General features: G+C 41.1%; 1 long non-coding RNA gene across 1 annotated transcript in view; it reads right to left on the bottom strand.

The window, feature by feature from the left end:
- The window catches only part of LOC147756671 (uncharacterized), a 58,233-nt gene extending 43,632 nt beyond the window's left edge, over positions 1-14,601 (bottom strand). Inside the window, exon 1 of the long non-coding RNA XR_015324114.1 lies at positions 14,224-14,601. This is a non-coding gene — a long non-coding RNA (uncharacterized LOC147756671). The remainder of the gene's footprint in view (positions 1-14,223) is intronic.
- Positions 14,602-16,276: the final 1,675 nt, after the last annotated feature.

Genomic DNA, 16,276 nt, shown 5'->3' with positions numbered 1-16,276 from the left:
CCACAGATAAAAAGCTTTTCCGGAAAACATAAGAAACGAGTATACTGCGAATCTATTAAGCATATAGGACCGTCAGTGGTCCTTGTCTTGTTAGGAAAACTCCCGTGGAACTCAGAAATTAGAAGGGAAGACTAGGGAATATCGGCCTCGAAAACTTGAAAAAAGTTGAGCGTAAAGCTGTCGTGGAGACATGGCGCGATCAGTGGGCGGCTATACTGACCGGTAATCCGAAAGCTAGGGTCCGTAACTTGATAACAGATAGCGGAAGATGGGTAGACCACCCAGCAGGAGATATAGACTTTTAAATTGTCGTGTAATCTAAAATCATCAAAGCCAACAAGTGTTTCGTACAGCGACAATTTGAATCCATTTGTACAGAAATTTACGTTTAGCTAGGCAAAATGATATTCGTACCTTTAGTCAATTTACTTCGGTCATAAAATCTCGACGGTGGTTTAAACGGCCAAGCACGTTGCCGCAGAAGCCAGCCATCGCTGGTCCAAATTTCAATATCGATCGGCGTTACATTACATATTTGTGTTGTCGAATGGAAAAGACAACTATACCTACTGTGATTTTTAATTTAGATCTTAAATAGAACTTATCATTAGGTAGATCATCGTCGTATGTTTGTATCAGGACATAAAACGAGCAGTTCTCTTAGAGTTACACACTGAGAGTATTCTCGGCCAGTTTATAAGAAAAAAAAAAGTTTCCAAGTGGAAAATTATCACCAGTGTGTTCTTGCGATAAATATACACGCCATTGGTGTTGATCGTATGCTTTTTTTTGATTATGTACTTGTATTTGTTCTGCCCTATTTATAAACGCACCTATGTGCACAGTGAGAGTATAGCAATTTACTCACGTTACTCATTAAAAAAAGTTTACTAATGTTAACTTTACACATGTGTGAAATTACGCCACAGCAGTATTGGCTAACAGCAATAGCCCTACGAGGAGGAAACCAGTGCAGACTAGGCGTATTGGATTGCGGAAGCGTGCAGGAACTATCAGCAAACCAGGAAAGCAATCAAGGAAATCGGAGGCGATGCGGAAAGGATATCGAGTCTGCCCACGCCATATCGACGAGGAACGGGCAGGGTGACAACGCGCTATAAGCTAGAGAAAAAAAAAGCTACCGGAAACATTTTTTTGCAGAGCTCAAAAAGGATTCATGGAAAAAGAACCTTACAAATTGTTAGAGTGGAAATACTATATATATATATGCTAAGCATGCCGGATAGAGACAAAGTCGATATTTTGAGGAAACTTTTTACCTAACATGAAGAGTTTTCACGAACAGAATCTGAGTAGAGGCAAAGAACAACGGACCCGTAGGAGGAGACCTCAGAGATCACGGCGGCTGGTATCTTCAGCAGCGCGGGTTACACAAAGCAAAAGTCAGGAGCCAGACGGCATCCCGCCTTTGACAATCAGGATTCTTTTTAAGATGTTCTTAAAGGTGGTGACCAAATTAACTACAAAGACCGTGCGCGAAGGTGCGCTCTAAATCCTCTGAAAAAAGCCAGAAGAAATTCTTATTCTGAAGGAAAATGGGGAGACAAATTGCGACCATTCTTTATGGACTGATGTCCCTCAGATGATTCGGTTTCTGCTAAAGTCACTCAATCCTGACAACAACGTGTAGGGTGGTAGTCAAGGCCCAATTCATATGTGACTTAATCTTCACGGTTCGAGAACTATTCATAGAGGTACTCTTGAACATTAAAAATGTTTTTAGCTATTTTCCAAAGAGATTGTACTTGAAACGGTGACTGGGAGACCGTACCGCCCTATCCGGCGCATCTAGTATCTAATTATCTAAAACACTGAATGATCATCAGCTAACGGATCAATATCGCAATGACAGCAAGGATGGCCCAAGGCTGTATATTAGGGCCACTTCTGCCGAACTTTGCCCACGATGATGTGCTAGAAGACCCAACAAAATCTTCTGAGCAGAATGGAGATCTTAATATATGCAAACGATTTGGCCGTTACGATACAGGGAAAGACGGCTGCGGAAAAGGAGCTATGCGCCAATCAGGCGGCGAACGCAATCTCGAAATGGATGACTCAGAGCGGACTGAAATTTGGAAAAGAAACTGAAGCGGGGAAAAGCGGAGGCATTTTGCTTACAGGAAGAGAACGTATACGAGAAATCAATCTTCATATAATGAGCAAATAGATTAGAATGATAAAGATTGCGAAGTATCTGAGCATGGTACACCCGAAAAAAAAATTCAGTAGAGTGCTTCATGTTAGGACGGCTATAACGTATAACGGTGGGCACTATAGCAAAGATCTTGTTCAATATATGTGCGTCAAGGGGTCAGACAGTCGAAGATTTCTAATATCGGTTACCGAGTCAATAGCACTTTCCGATTCCTCAGCTTAATTCGAGTCGCCCACAGGCTTCACCACAGGTAAAAAGCTCCTCCGGAAAACACAAGAACCGAGTGGACTGCGAATCTATTAAGCGTATAGGACCGTCAGTGGTCCTTGTCTTGTTAGGAAAATTCCCGTGGGTCTCAGAAATTAGAAAGGAAGAAGCAACTAGGGAATATCGGCCTTGAAGGTTCCAAAAAAGCTGAGCGTGAAGATATAATGGGGTATGGCAGGATCAGTGAGCGGCTACACTAACCGGTAGCCCAAAAGCCAAGGTTCGTAGTCTGATAACAGATAGTGGGAAACGGGTGGACCATGCGAGAGGAAAGGTAGACTTTTACATAACACCGGTCATTACGGACTGTAGGGATTTCTAGTTTTATTGACAAATGATTGGAAAAACCCTGTCCGATATGTCCACTGCAAGCAAGGGCCAGAGGATAACTCTACCCATGCGTTAGCAACCCACTTCACCTTCGATTTTAACCAAATGGAACAAAGGGAGTACCTCTTTTAAAACAGGATCTCTTTAAATGTTGCCTATTATAGGACTAGCGAAATCAGTGGAGTCCATGCCCGCTGCTACCTGGGGATGGGAGCTACAGCTTAAGAAATTCTGAAAGAAAAGCGTGCCCTGGGCGACGGCAGCAAAGAATAAGAGACATTTCTGAGCCTGTATACGTAGCAGACAACGCAATTAGAATTCCGATTTTACAGGTATTAAAGAATGCGGCGCTTCCGCCTTCTTAAAAAGAACAGTACTTTTCTTCAAAGCTTAATTATCAGTAGATAATCTTAGACGATAGAGCCATTGAGCATAAGACAAAAATAGTTAGCAACTATTAAATAGCAAGTAATATAAATAAAAGGCTTCCGAAGCTGCATTTGGAGCTGAGTTTAGAAGTTTCTGCTTTTTTCTTTTACGTAATTTTACATTACGAATTTATCGAGACGTGCTAAGTTGCTAAGAGTATCAAAAAGATTCAGGAAATATACGAAACTGAAAAAAATATTTAAAGCGGCAAGTCACCTTCCTTACCTAAATTTACTTTCTCTAGCTTCAGGATACATTTGTTTGGACCTTCTCCGACGTACTCTGCGTACCTGGCAGAAATATGACGATAATACAGAAAGCATATAAAACAAAATTCGCGAAGAATTACTTTTTTGTTCAGAAGCCCTTCATAAATAAAACGTGCATATCACCAAATATCTGCATGACATACTCATAAATTGAGCAGAAGAGAAATAGCGGACTGGGTTGAGGAATAAGGGTTCAATAGATTAGGTTCGCACGAAACTACACTAGGTCGATAAAATCGCACTACGCCTCAACGTCGCGACGACGGTTCAGGGGAAGTCCTTGTTACATGACGTATGCCAGCAAACTATGAATATGGCAGGAACGAGCCTGCCTGCGAGAGAGGAAGGCTGCACGATGTGGATGGACAAAACTGAAACTCTGCTTCCAAGTCCGCTACTATTGTGATTAACTCCCTCCCAGACCCCGGTACCGAAAGCGTCCGATTCGATTGAGTGGCCGTATACTGGCGGTAGATAGATATCCACTAACGAAGAGTCGTGCAGCTTCCAGGTGCTGACTTTAGCCTGAGCAGATGGTCATCCAACACCGGTTCGGTTAGCAGCTTCTTTCCAGCTGCCTTATGGGTGTGCCTTCTCGTGTCGTTTGCCTCAGGTGATCATCTCGTTAGAATTCATAGAAGACTCGGTTTGTCGACCTGTTCCCGTAAAAGGTCCACCAATGTGCGTACCAGACTCTGTTCGCCCACTTCATGCGGTCGCCACAGCTAGCATTATCACCATTGGAGGTGTTTCTGGGGGGTAACTGGCTGCATTTGTAGTCATGAGAGAGATATTGTGTCGTCGTCTCATCAGCTTCACCGACTTATCAGCTTTGCGTGCGATGCATACAGACGAAGGATCATGTGCTTCAGTTACCCACTCACAGCCAGGTACATTCTCACGTAAACTACGTTGCACACTGGGAGTTTGCTTACATGTTGCCCAGCACGTATAGGTGTTTGTATGTGATCGCATATATTACACATATATATATTATGGCCAGACGCCGCGATATATAATAATCACAAAGTGCAGCAGTCCCAGACGGCGCCAACCGCTCTAGAAGTCTGTCCAATGCATTTGCCTCCCGTAGAACAGACTAAATCGAGACGCTTGACGTGCAAACCTTGTGATGCGAGCAGCTCGTCCCTAATGGCAGCAAACAGCTCTGCCCCTATAAAGGTCGATAGGAGATGAAGAACAAACTAAGGATGACTACGATATGAAAACATTAAGGTAATGAAAATTTATGTTTATAGTGTCTCCTAATAACAGGCGTTAGAATAAGAATTTGTTAAGATCTATTGTAAAGGTCTAACGAACAGTTTAAAGGCAGGCGCTAAAGAGCCTTAGTGGAGCGGATATATTATGTAGTTATATGTAAAGTCTGACAGTTTTCCTCTAATAAACGCCGTTAACAGATGTTAAAGTAACGGCTACCGCCACTTTTAATATGGACCTGGATAAAGCTTGAATTCGAGTATGAGACATTTGAGACTAAGGTCTCTTGTCGTATACTTCCGGAGTGCTTTAATTCTTATTTTATGATCGAATAAACGTATTTGAATATCCTACTTATAAACTGCCATAAAATGAATATATAAATGGTAAAAAAAACCGAAATAATATGAGCACATACAACATCTGTGAAAATCATTGGATCTATAAGCATGATTTACAGTACTTTCAATCATTTGTTCCGGATACTCCTGGCGATGCAAATGGTAAAGGAAAAAATGCTAATTTTAGAAGCTTTTTTTGTGAAGTACGATTGAGAAAATACGTGTCAAAGTCCTACTGCGTCAAGACGACTCATCCTCTTCATTCAAAACTGCGCACGCACATTGAATATCTCATGCTCTAGCCGCTTTCCTTCTCAATGTAATATATGTGCTACAATTCTATTTAATCGACTGTGTTTGGGAGCGAATCCATTTTTTGGCGCTTATTCTTCTTCTCTGTATTGCTTCACGCTCAGCAGGCACATCAACTTATACCGACACTCGTATAGAAAAAAAAGCGTTTCTCTTATGACTTAAGTGAAAAAACGACTTATTCTCTTCAAATAGTTCTGTTTTTTGAGGCATTAACTTCAAGGGTTTAGATACACCGCAGTTGGAGATCTAAGCTCACAACGCTTCTAAGGGACCGATGTTTACTAACAATTACTATTGTAGTTTTGTGTACCGCGTATAAAACGATAAAAACAGTCATGATCACTGCAAGTATTACCGCGCTTTTGTACGCAACAGATAAAGAAACAGTATAAAGAGTTTTAAACCGCTTATAGGATCCGCTCCGTAGTTTTGCACCACGTCGATTGGGCTAGCAAAGCCCTATGGACATTTCTATGAGTACCTGAAGGCTGGCAACGGTGGAGATTAGCGGTCGTTTGATTTATAAGATGTCTGCGCGTTGATTTTTGCAATAGGAAACATGTTCGGAACAAGCAACAAAATAGTGAGCGCGTCATTCCTGATGAAGAAGGTTGATGTGCAAGCGAATCCAACGGTACAGCCTTCAATTGGTATCTCTGCCTGAGTTTCGAGTGAGACGATTCACTAATCTCTTTGACGAAAGTGAGGCCTTCGAATCAGACTGGTTTCAACAAATGTTCACGATCCTCGATGTGAAAAGGCAGGGCCTTTCTATTAAAGATAAATATAAATGGGAACTGCGTGAATTGCTAAGATCGCACTGCTAATACGTGCGGTTAGCACACAGGCACGAAAACCGAAAGTGTTAGAAGATAACCTAAACATATGTGTCAAGGATGTAGACGAACGAAAAAAATGAAAAAATATCCTGGGAGGAACGTCGAGACATGTGGTAACAGAGAACCTAGGTATGTGACATACTAACTGGCGCAAAAGTAAAGTTAAGTTTGTACTTGCGGAAAGAAGCTAATAATTTAGCCACTTCCAGTAATGCTTCGGATGGTCATGTTGGCAGGTTCCATAGTATTTTGATGGATACGTGTTTCAGTGCTGCCAAAAAATACGGTGGTAAAATGCCGACAAAGATTTAGCATCAAAGCGGAATATTAGTTCTGTTAACTTTTCTGCATTTTATAAATGTTTACGTACGCTTTGTAATATATGCCTTTATGTTGTTGAACAATTAAATAACTGATTTTTTATTTTCACAATTTATTTTTCTTAACTAGTCAAGAGGGCGCCTATGATAAGAAAACCCCGCTGAAAGCGTTCGGTCAGAGGGTCATTTGCATTAAATTGGAAGGCAGCATCGTAAACACGATATAGAGTACCGCTTAACAGACTAACAGATCAATCAACGTCTGCAAACAAGCTACCTGATGACCATTTAGCGGAGAAGGGACGACCAACATAGAGGTCAAAAGTTGTTCGTACAAGGTATTCTTCTTGCAATATCGGGTTGATTTCCCTATTTAACCTATATAGGTTTGAAAGTCTTCGCTTGGTACTCTATCATCCACAGACAATGCATATTTAAGAAAAAAACACAATAGGTAATCTGAAAATTTTTCAGTTACAACCATTAGCTTTGAACTCGTGCTGCCAAGGGCTATCGGGACCCTTCACAGACATCACCTAGATCAGATAGGCTAGCATAAAATGATTTTTCTACCTCGAATAACAGTCTATCAATAGCTAAAACATCTATCAATAACATGCGGAAGAAATGGAATAGATACTGCAATGAACTAAGCTGATCGGTACTCACACTAGTTTAGATATTCAGTCAAATCTACAGCTGTCACAGCCACCCTGTTTTCTTTTTTGCACCCTGCACGCTTTTTTTTTAAAGTAGGATTTTCACATAAATCTCAAGTGAACCGACTAGAATTTGAGCAGAAATAAACAGATTTTGTTTGTTATGTTTGCCTGACGAGGCTAATTTTCACGTCGAAATGATGGTACAAGCACAAAATACCAAATGTTGTTCTTTTGTAGTTATATGATTTTTCAAAAGCATGTATTATTTCCCACTGAAACCTAACACAGCTCCAGCCGCTACCACAACAAGCGGATTAACGGATTTACACGTGTTTGCTTGATTTCGATCGAGTTATGGTCGAAGTGGGCACGGAGGGACTTGAAGTTAGGGTCTCTTTTTTTAAAGGAGCTGAAGAACAAATGCTGTTGCTGGCTTTTGAACACTACTAAATGTAATGGGCAGATTACGCTAACGAAGATGTCACGCGAAGCTGCACTATCTGATAACATTTTGTTCGATGCGGCCGATAAAGACAAACAGCCAATAGAAAGATGACGCATCGTGTTATCATCTGCTTGCTAAGAGGAATATCTTAGTAGAGAAGTTCATTACAGTCGCTTAAATCAAATTAACCATAATAAAAAGAAAAAGCCAGATGCCAAATTAAGCAGTTGCCGATACGCTGGACGTTCGTACTCGATCAAGGATATAACGGACATATTGGCAGGTTTAGCGGAATAAGAAGATTATTTTTGGCGCCAATTCACATTCGATTTTGAATCGCTCAAAACTTCATATGCTGGCTTTTTGCTAGCAGCGCTATCAATCTGCCCGAGACTGCGCCCTTCGCAAAAGCGTATCTAGCCAGATACAAAATAGTTAAACAAGCTAATTATAAAGCTACCCAGCTGTCTTTCAATGGATGTTTGTTGGAGCATCTTATTCATGAACGGTTTTCATTGCTAATCTAGCCTAATAGAAACGAGCTTGTTGTTGTTTTAATACAACCGACCTTTGTCGTGATTGGAGTGAGCGCAAGCTACTCAAGGAGTGCAATTAATTCACATAATCCAAAGTAACAGGAACACAGTTATTAAATATATTTGAGTAGGTACGTTTTGTCAGTGTCATGTATCGCAAACTGTTATAGCCAAAGCTGATGGGGTGGGTCACTATACAGTCTAATAGAATTTATCAGGGCCAAAGCCTTCGATTTTCAACGAGCTCTGTACACGTTTGTTAATGCTCTTTTCAATCAACGGTCTAAGTCTTCCGCTCAGTCCGGGAACTGATCCCATGATCCGAGGGAAGTCGAGCCCTCGGCGATGGTGAAAGCCTTTTTTAACGTCTTTGGCTTGATGCCTGCCGCAGGAAGTTCATATCGCATTAAATCGGGTTTAATCACTACCTGAGCCTTCGCGTCGATTGGTTACTAGTCTTAGGCTTTGAGGGCCGTCCGTAAAATTTTCTAGGACTCGCCACTGAACGCTAAAGCGCTTGTAATCTTTTTCTGGCTTGCAAATAACTAGTTAAAATAGGTATGAGCAGCTTGTAAAAGGGAAACTCTTTGCTCTTGCCGTTTCGTACTGTTTTGGCTGCAGCGCTAATATTCTGCACATCCGCTTGTCATTTAAAATTGTATTCAGTTAAAACAATGCTTGACGATAATGCCGCGAGAAGCTCAGGAGGCAATAAGGCTAAAATAAAAATCTATAGAACAGAGATAGTAACACACACACACCTCTTGACTCACATCCAGGCTGAAAGTACATCAGCTTTTTACAGTGCTGTCTGTCGGAGAATCATGAATACAGAGTTACTGTTTTCGTGTCAACTTTATCAGTTTGCTCAGTTTGTTCCTGAAAGAAAGACCTTTATATAAGATCAGCAGCTAGGTAGCAGGCAGGGAACGCTTGGCGTTCTATTGTTTCTTGGTGGTAATTATGCTATTTCAGTAATTGTTTTTTTTTTTTATTTTTTGCACGTTTGTCTTCCTGTGACAGAGCAACATTAGTTGGGAGGGTTAGCCCAGCGGCTGCTTTTCTCAAGACTCTTCCGTACATTCGTAGAAATAAACTTCGTTTTAATTAATCATTCCTTGTCAATACTTTGCCTTATTGGGCCTGTTTCTGTATGAGAGAAATTTTACGCATTACGCTGTCGTCTAATTATATCAATAATAGTAATTAGAAAGACATTATTTAATGACTCTTTGTTACTGGCCTTAGTATAAACCTATGCGGGCATCATTACGAACTTCTCTTATATTTTTTTCTTCACTGACCTCTGCGTTTCTAGTTTTATATCCGGTGCACACGTTGTTAGGCATTCCGTTAAACGACTGGTTCCCAGTACAAAACGACAAGTTCGACCCTAAACCATAACGTGTCTCTAAAATTAGAAGGCAAATGCGCAACCTACGAAACTGTTACGCGGACGTCTTTAACGTATGGGACAGCCACTTAGGTAAATAAAGAGAACGTACGTAATAAAACATGAGCTACGAAAGGTTTATCGTGCCTCGCCGATTTACGCGTTCCCAAATAGATAGCACTAAGACGAATTGCATCAGTGTCACCTGAGCAGTAAGGCAGGCCAGGTTTTTGACTAGGCAAAAGTTGAACGGACTTCCGTGTAACGTTGGGTTTCATTTGTACTCTATTGAAATTTCATGTCGCTACCTTCACATATAGGTAGGTCGACTGCCAATTTTCAAATGCTCATCAAGTATCAAACGATGAACCTCTAACTGAGATGAGAATTGGCCCGCCGCTATGATAAAATATTATACATTTTTTAAAAATAAGCTTAGGTTTCTGACAAGTTTTGAATGAAGTTACTGTAGCTTAACGTGCGATCTTGTTACTGTTGAGCATATCCTCCTAAGAGTCATTCAAGCATTCGCGTATCAGCGGCAACAAGATGGTGATAGCAGCGTCTGCTAATATATGATAAACAAATCGATGAATTTCATTCCAAAGTCAATTCATTTTTTTTCTATTCAGCCTATATGCGCTGATCGACCTTAGGGGTTAGGCTTGCTTGTCGCTAGGTTATTCTCGGTAGGTTATTTTTTTATAGAGCGTGCGACAGAAATCTAGCGCTTTCCGGGAAACGAAATCGAGTAGCTTCAAAAATCTCTTTCGTATCTTACGTTTACTACTTTCGCCGTAAGGCCTGCATCCCTTTCAGTACAAGAACAATGTGTCTACGCCCGGATTCGAACCAAAATGTGTGCGCGTCTTACGTTAGCATACAAACAAGTTAGTCACTGAGCTAGCACGAGTTCGTTCGTCTAGACCGTTTGTTCGAATAAATAATGCTAACGTACCTCGTCGAATTCTAAGCAAGCTTACGAAAATAGAGCGACCGACAGAAACACAAGGCGTACAAATGTCCGAATCTTTCATAAGTGCAAAACAATAATATATATTTACGTTCTCCTTCTAATCGATAATTGACGATAATAGTGTTTCAGTTCTACGGTAGAATGCATATAAAGCAGTGGCCTCCCAATTAGATATGCCATATTTTGCTCAATATCGATACACTACAGAAGATATCGAGGACAGACTTTCCTTTTCCTGCCATTCGTTCAATTGAACGAAGAGATTCTCGGAGTGAACGCGAAGTAGAAACAAGGCGACGTTATTACTTGCTTGTTCTCTTTATCTATCTTTTTCAGCCGTTCACCGCCTTTCTTTCTATGCAGTACTCTTTTGTAATACTCAATGGAATCGCGAGCAGGACGTGACTTCCGCTCGGCACGATGCTCCAACTATTTTTGTCATCTCTTTCCCCGTCGTAGCCACCATCGCTTTCGCCATCCTCCTTCGACAAGTTAATACGCCACTGTTTATCTTTCTTCTGGAAGACAAAGAAGTAATCGAAGAACGAAGCCAGGAACCGAATGGCCGACAGGGGCGCTATAACGGCGCAACGCAACAGCTGCTCAAAGCTACTGCTCCCTTCGGACATTGAGGTCAGGAAAATGAGAGTGCTGCAGCAGTCGCTGCCGCCGTCGCCACTGTTGTGAGATATGACTGAGGCGTGCCGTGCTGCATGAGAGATTCGGGCGCTTATGTGCGTTTCCAGGATGACGTTCAGTTATTTTGCGAGAAAACAGACACGGTTCCTTCAGAAGAGGCGATGGCCATCTTTGTTTCAGCCTTAGCTCACCCAAAGCTCTATACTCTTTTTATTGGTAGCCAATGGCGTGCAGTAACGAACACTCTTTTCCTCATTATGATATATAAAGCGATAGAGTAATTTTCAACCTAGTAACAGAACGGGGGACAAAGCAGGGTTGCGTAAACGTTACGCAGTTGGCATCGTCCGCTGTTGCTGCTGCGTTTTAATGCGTACTACATACGATGGTGAACTTTTTTTTTACATCGCTGAACTCGCAACGTAAAGTTTGACATTTACCATGTGGATGCGCTCGCGAAGGAGCCTCCAGACTCCCATACTTAAGAGCTTTCCTACGAAGAAGTTACGTTCGCTTTTTTTGCATACGGTGCCAGCTTCAACCGACCGTCTGACCATCTGCCGTCATACACCATTCCGTCTCCACCCTCCAAAGTAGCGCACACGCTGCCCGCCTGATCTGAGACTTTTCCCTTCATCAATCGCGGTAGCTCATAGAAAAAGGAGTTCCTCGCATATTATCTCGCCCTGCCAAGTTAGCCAGCCTGCCCGCCTACCCCGCTAGCTCGCTATTGGCTCGAATCGAGAACAAGTTCGCTAGACAAATAAATCATGGCAACGCAACAAACGTGCAAGCAGACTTGTACCATCATCCACCAATACTCTTTGAAACGAACGCTTTTTTATGAAGGGAAAAGAGTAAATTATGTAATATGAAGTATGAACATAGGGAAGAAAGTGCCACGGTGCGGCAGAATGATTTGAAATATATTACCAGACAACAAACACACCGTAAAAGATAAGGAAGTTTTTAATTTATTGGTAGACAATTACAAAGGAAGGACACGCAGTAGATAGGAGATCGATTGGAATATATAGTAGAATAGTATTCATTGCATGTACACAAGGGCGCTGTAGTGTTATGAGGGCATCAAACCAAACAATTCAGGTTATGACTAGAAAATTTTACGGAATTACCTCGGTTTTGAAATTAAACTTTCCATCGTACCACATACGACTTTAAGCAGCAAAAGTCATAAAGCGCAGTACAATATATCAATAAATTACTAGGCTGGAAAACGATACACAAAAATGCTCTTATTATTTTACTGCATAATTGATATAACATATATAGTTAGTTATCTAGTGTCCATCACCAAAAATGGTTTAAAAAAGCAGCGGAACGAGCTTGCATGTAAATAATTGGGCCTACAAGTATGGAAGTGATAGACCCGTAAGACACGTATTTTTAGCCATGGGGCGCTACAACAGAAATTCAGTTGCTGTGTAAACCGCCGCACAACTGCGGCCGCAGACAAATTGTTACAAACTTTTTAATAAATTATCCATTAGTTCGTCTGACTCTAACCGTAGCTGGATCATAAAGCACTATTGAAGGCGTTAACTCTTATTCTAAGGGATTGTGCGGTTTATAGTCGAAAGGAAATTCCTTGTCAAATTTAAACTAAGATCTAGGTATATTCAAAAGTATCAGATAAGGATCCTTTAAAAGTTAAATAGGCACTATTTTTCTGCGTACAATGTTCCATAACTTCCTATCGACATAAGGCAAGGCTATAGATCCATATTTTTCGAGCACACGATCTCACGTACCGTCTTTGTTTTGCATCTTTCATTGTCAGACCATGTAATCAGTGCTCTATGGCCGTACAATCAAAAACATTATCCTACCCCTTTGATCTGAACCCAATGTTGTTACAAAAGTCTCTAATCACGAAGCAGGCAATCGGTTGTACCCTTGTGACATGCTGACGTCACCTAAGCAGTTGGATACAATTCATTGTTATTGTTTCGTATATTGGAGCTAGCTGTTGATTTATTTGAATTCTACTGGCCAAAATGGCAAAAGCTAGCTCATCGCTCTCGCGCTATGTCGGACTGGTGTGGCTCTTTGCTCCCTCTGAGTCGCACGGATGATTATTTAGGTTACTGCGGATGACCCTCTGCCCTGAATAACGAGAGCGAGGGCTAAAGACTATCATCGCTGAGGATGGCGCTAACATCAACGTATCACATTAGTAAGGTATGCATATCGTTATCTGGCTTATTATCGTGATACTGATAATAATCAGATAAAAGACCAGACCTACTGAAAACTAAATAGGTCAAAACGGTTATATGATAGGACGCTAATAATGATAGCATTAATTCTTTTTATTGAACGTCATCTTTGCACGTACCTTAGGCGTTCAAATCGACGGAGAAGTGGGACGGGTTTTATGAAATCGAATGTGCTTGTCAAGGGTCAGGGAGCTTATATCAGATACCTCCTATAATGTATATGTGACTGTATGGTAAAAACAGTTTGGTTACTAACAATGAATGATGACAAGCTACCGATTTCAGCATATGCGATCATAGAATTTGTTTACGTACATCAGACATAACGACCGTTTTCAGAGTGGACGACGGTTGTACGAGAAAAATCAAATAAGAACGACAAAGTCCTTTCTGGTGTTGGGCAAAATTAAATGCGAGTAGAACCGTATTGCCCAAATGTGTGCCAGAGCTATCTTCATTTAAAGAAAAGATCTTCCAGATGAAAGCTATTTTATAAGGCTGAAACCTGGTGGACAAACAAAGGTTTTAATACAAGTGAAGTCAGGTTGTCAGAGTGAAAAAGAAAACCATTTTGAAGGAAAAACTGAACGCACGGATAAATCGATGTTAGTTTTTATCTTTACCACATATAATGGAAACACATAAAAATCAAGGAAGCATGAATCTACTGAACAGTGCAGAGCCATAACCTTTATGGCGCGTTGCCGTCTAGCCACGATAGGTCGCAGCATAGTGAGAGCTCAGTACGTATTTGTATATGTACATGGAAGTTTTCCACCTCCTAGAATGCGTCGACCACTGCTGCGATTACAGTGATAGTACCTTTTGCTGAAGTTGCATCGATCCTAAGGACTGAACTCGTTAAAGCTTGGACGAATAGTCCCAGGTCGCCCGTTTGCAGACCTTCGACCGATTGCCTCATCGGTCCGCTCTATGCAGTGGTACATCGTGATGTTAGCAATAGCGGTATCAACAGCAGCAACAAAACGGTGTCTGGAAACAACTGGAAGAAACGGAGACATCCTGTCGTGTGTCCGACTACACGCAGAACGTATACACAAACACACGCTTGCGTTTTTTTCCGACGACACCAGCGGTAGCAGACGGCGCCAACAACGAGCACTTTCGTCCGGTGGTAACATTGGCTGTATTGCATGTACACAGAGTAACACAGTGTTCACTGTTTAACTGAGACAGCGAAAGAAATGTGCGTGTGAGAAAGATGGCTAAAAATGAAAATAGAGCACCATTTAGGAGAGTGTCGCCTTGGCGATAAGTGTTCATTATTACTCATTATTATTATGGAAGTGGGCTGAATGGTACAGAGAGAGGATGCACGCTGAGTTACGAATTGACATAACCGATTGGGTAAAGAGGGACGATACGGTATGGAATCAGCAAGTGAACGATATTTGATTAAGTTGATGATGACATAGCGTCCTGTAGGGTGTAATTTGATTGTATAGTAATATACGTTACATATATAGTATATGTTATATATAGTAAAAGAATCTATGAGAGAGGAGACTTGAAGTAAATGACGACCGCTAAAGTAGTGTTTGTACCACCAGGGCAACATGCATTTCCACCAACCATCTTTTACGGCCCACAAAGGTCTTGAACTCAGACAAATGTAACTAGTAAGTTACACGTTATCCCTTTGAGAAAATTAAGTGCGCTCTAGCCACTTTTTAGGCCAGGAAGTAGCCACGCATAATAATAAGTTTAAATCTGATATATAGTACGAAATTTAAAAGCTATTTTTGTCAATCATGACTCTCGGATTTCACGCCGAAATATAGCTCGCCACCTATATAGTTCGTTACTTTCCAGTGATATTTAGTATTCAACCACGGTAAATTGATCCTGGAAGAACTTGTGAAGCGCAACTTGTGCTGATCGGAAATCAATCCCGAAATAACTCTCTGATGACTCCTGAACGACTTGCTATCCGCCAAACCTAAATTTACTACGAGAGATGACTGCCCATTGAAAACGATGCCCTAGAGAATCATAAGTTTTCTCCCACGTATTTCGACGATAGACTAGGTGTAGTTTTGCGCAACTTACAATATGTTAAAGGCTATGTGATGGCTTCCAGGTAACCTAGCAGAATACCCCGACGCTTTAACGTCCCTTAAAAAACCGGCTTACCTGAAAGAGACAAAAAGAAAACGGGCACGAAAGTATGTTCTCTTCAGCGTTGGACATGTTTCTAGACCACAGCAGAATACGCTCTACCGTTAGTCGATACTCGCCATTTTCGAGTCCACAAACTTGCGGAGCAGCATTAACGCTAAGAAGCTTCACATGTCGATCAAAAGAAATCAAATACTTAGAGCATCACACTTCTATATTCTGTATCTGGCTAGAAAACGCGGAACAAGTTCTGTGACCTTAACAATTGTACACAGAGAGCTAATCAACACATCTGTATATAACATATCTATATCAGCATAGCATATATATGTCTTGTAAAGTAAAAACGATACCAGGGCCGAGAGGTTACAGTTGGTTTGTGGCCGCAAATGACATGCCGCGGCCTATTTTTAATGCGCATGCAGATCCGAGAACCAATATTCATTAATTTTTTTTTTGCATAAATTCCACATTACTTTTCCAATAAAACCTAAAGAGCCCGGTTCAAAATTAGAGGATCAGTTCTTATAATCAATGCTTCGCCAATCTAGAAATTATGTAAATTCTGCCGTTTCCCTGTTATGTATTTTGTTGTATCACTGATTCAAGCGTAATAGTAAATTATGTTAATCTCATTCGTTACCTTACGCCAGTTATTCCATTTAGTACGCAGCGAAAGTTCGCTCTATAGAAGTTATTCTATCAACCCGTAAAGATATTTCGACCGTTTTCGAAA

The sequence above is a fragment of the Varroa destructor genome, unplaced genomic scaffold (genome assembly GCF_002443255.2).
Source record: "Varroa destructor unplaced genomic scaffold, Vdes_3.0 BEIS01000003.1, whole genome shotgun sequence".
Taxonomy (NCBI): Eukaryota; Metazoa; Arthropoda; class Arachnida; order Mesostigmata; family Varroidae; genus Varroa; species Varroa destructor.
Note: the sequence above shows the minus strand (reverse complement) of the source record. Positions and strands in the feature narration are given on the sequence as shown.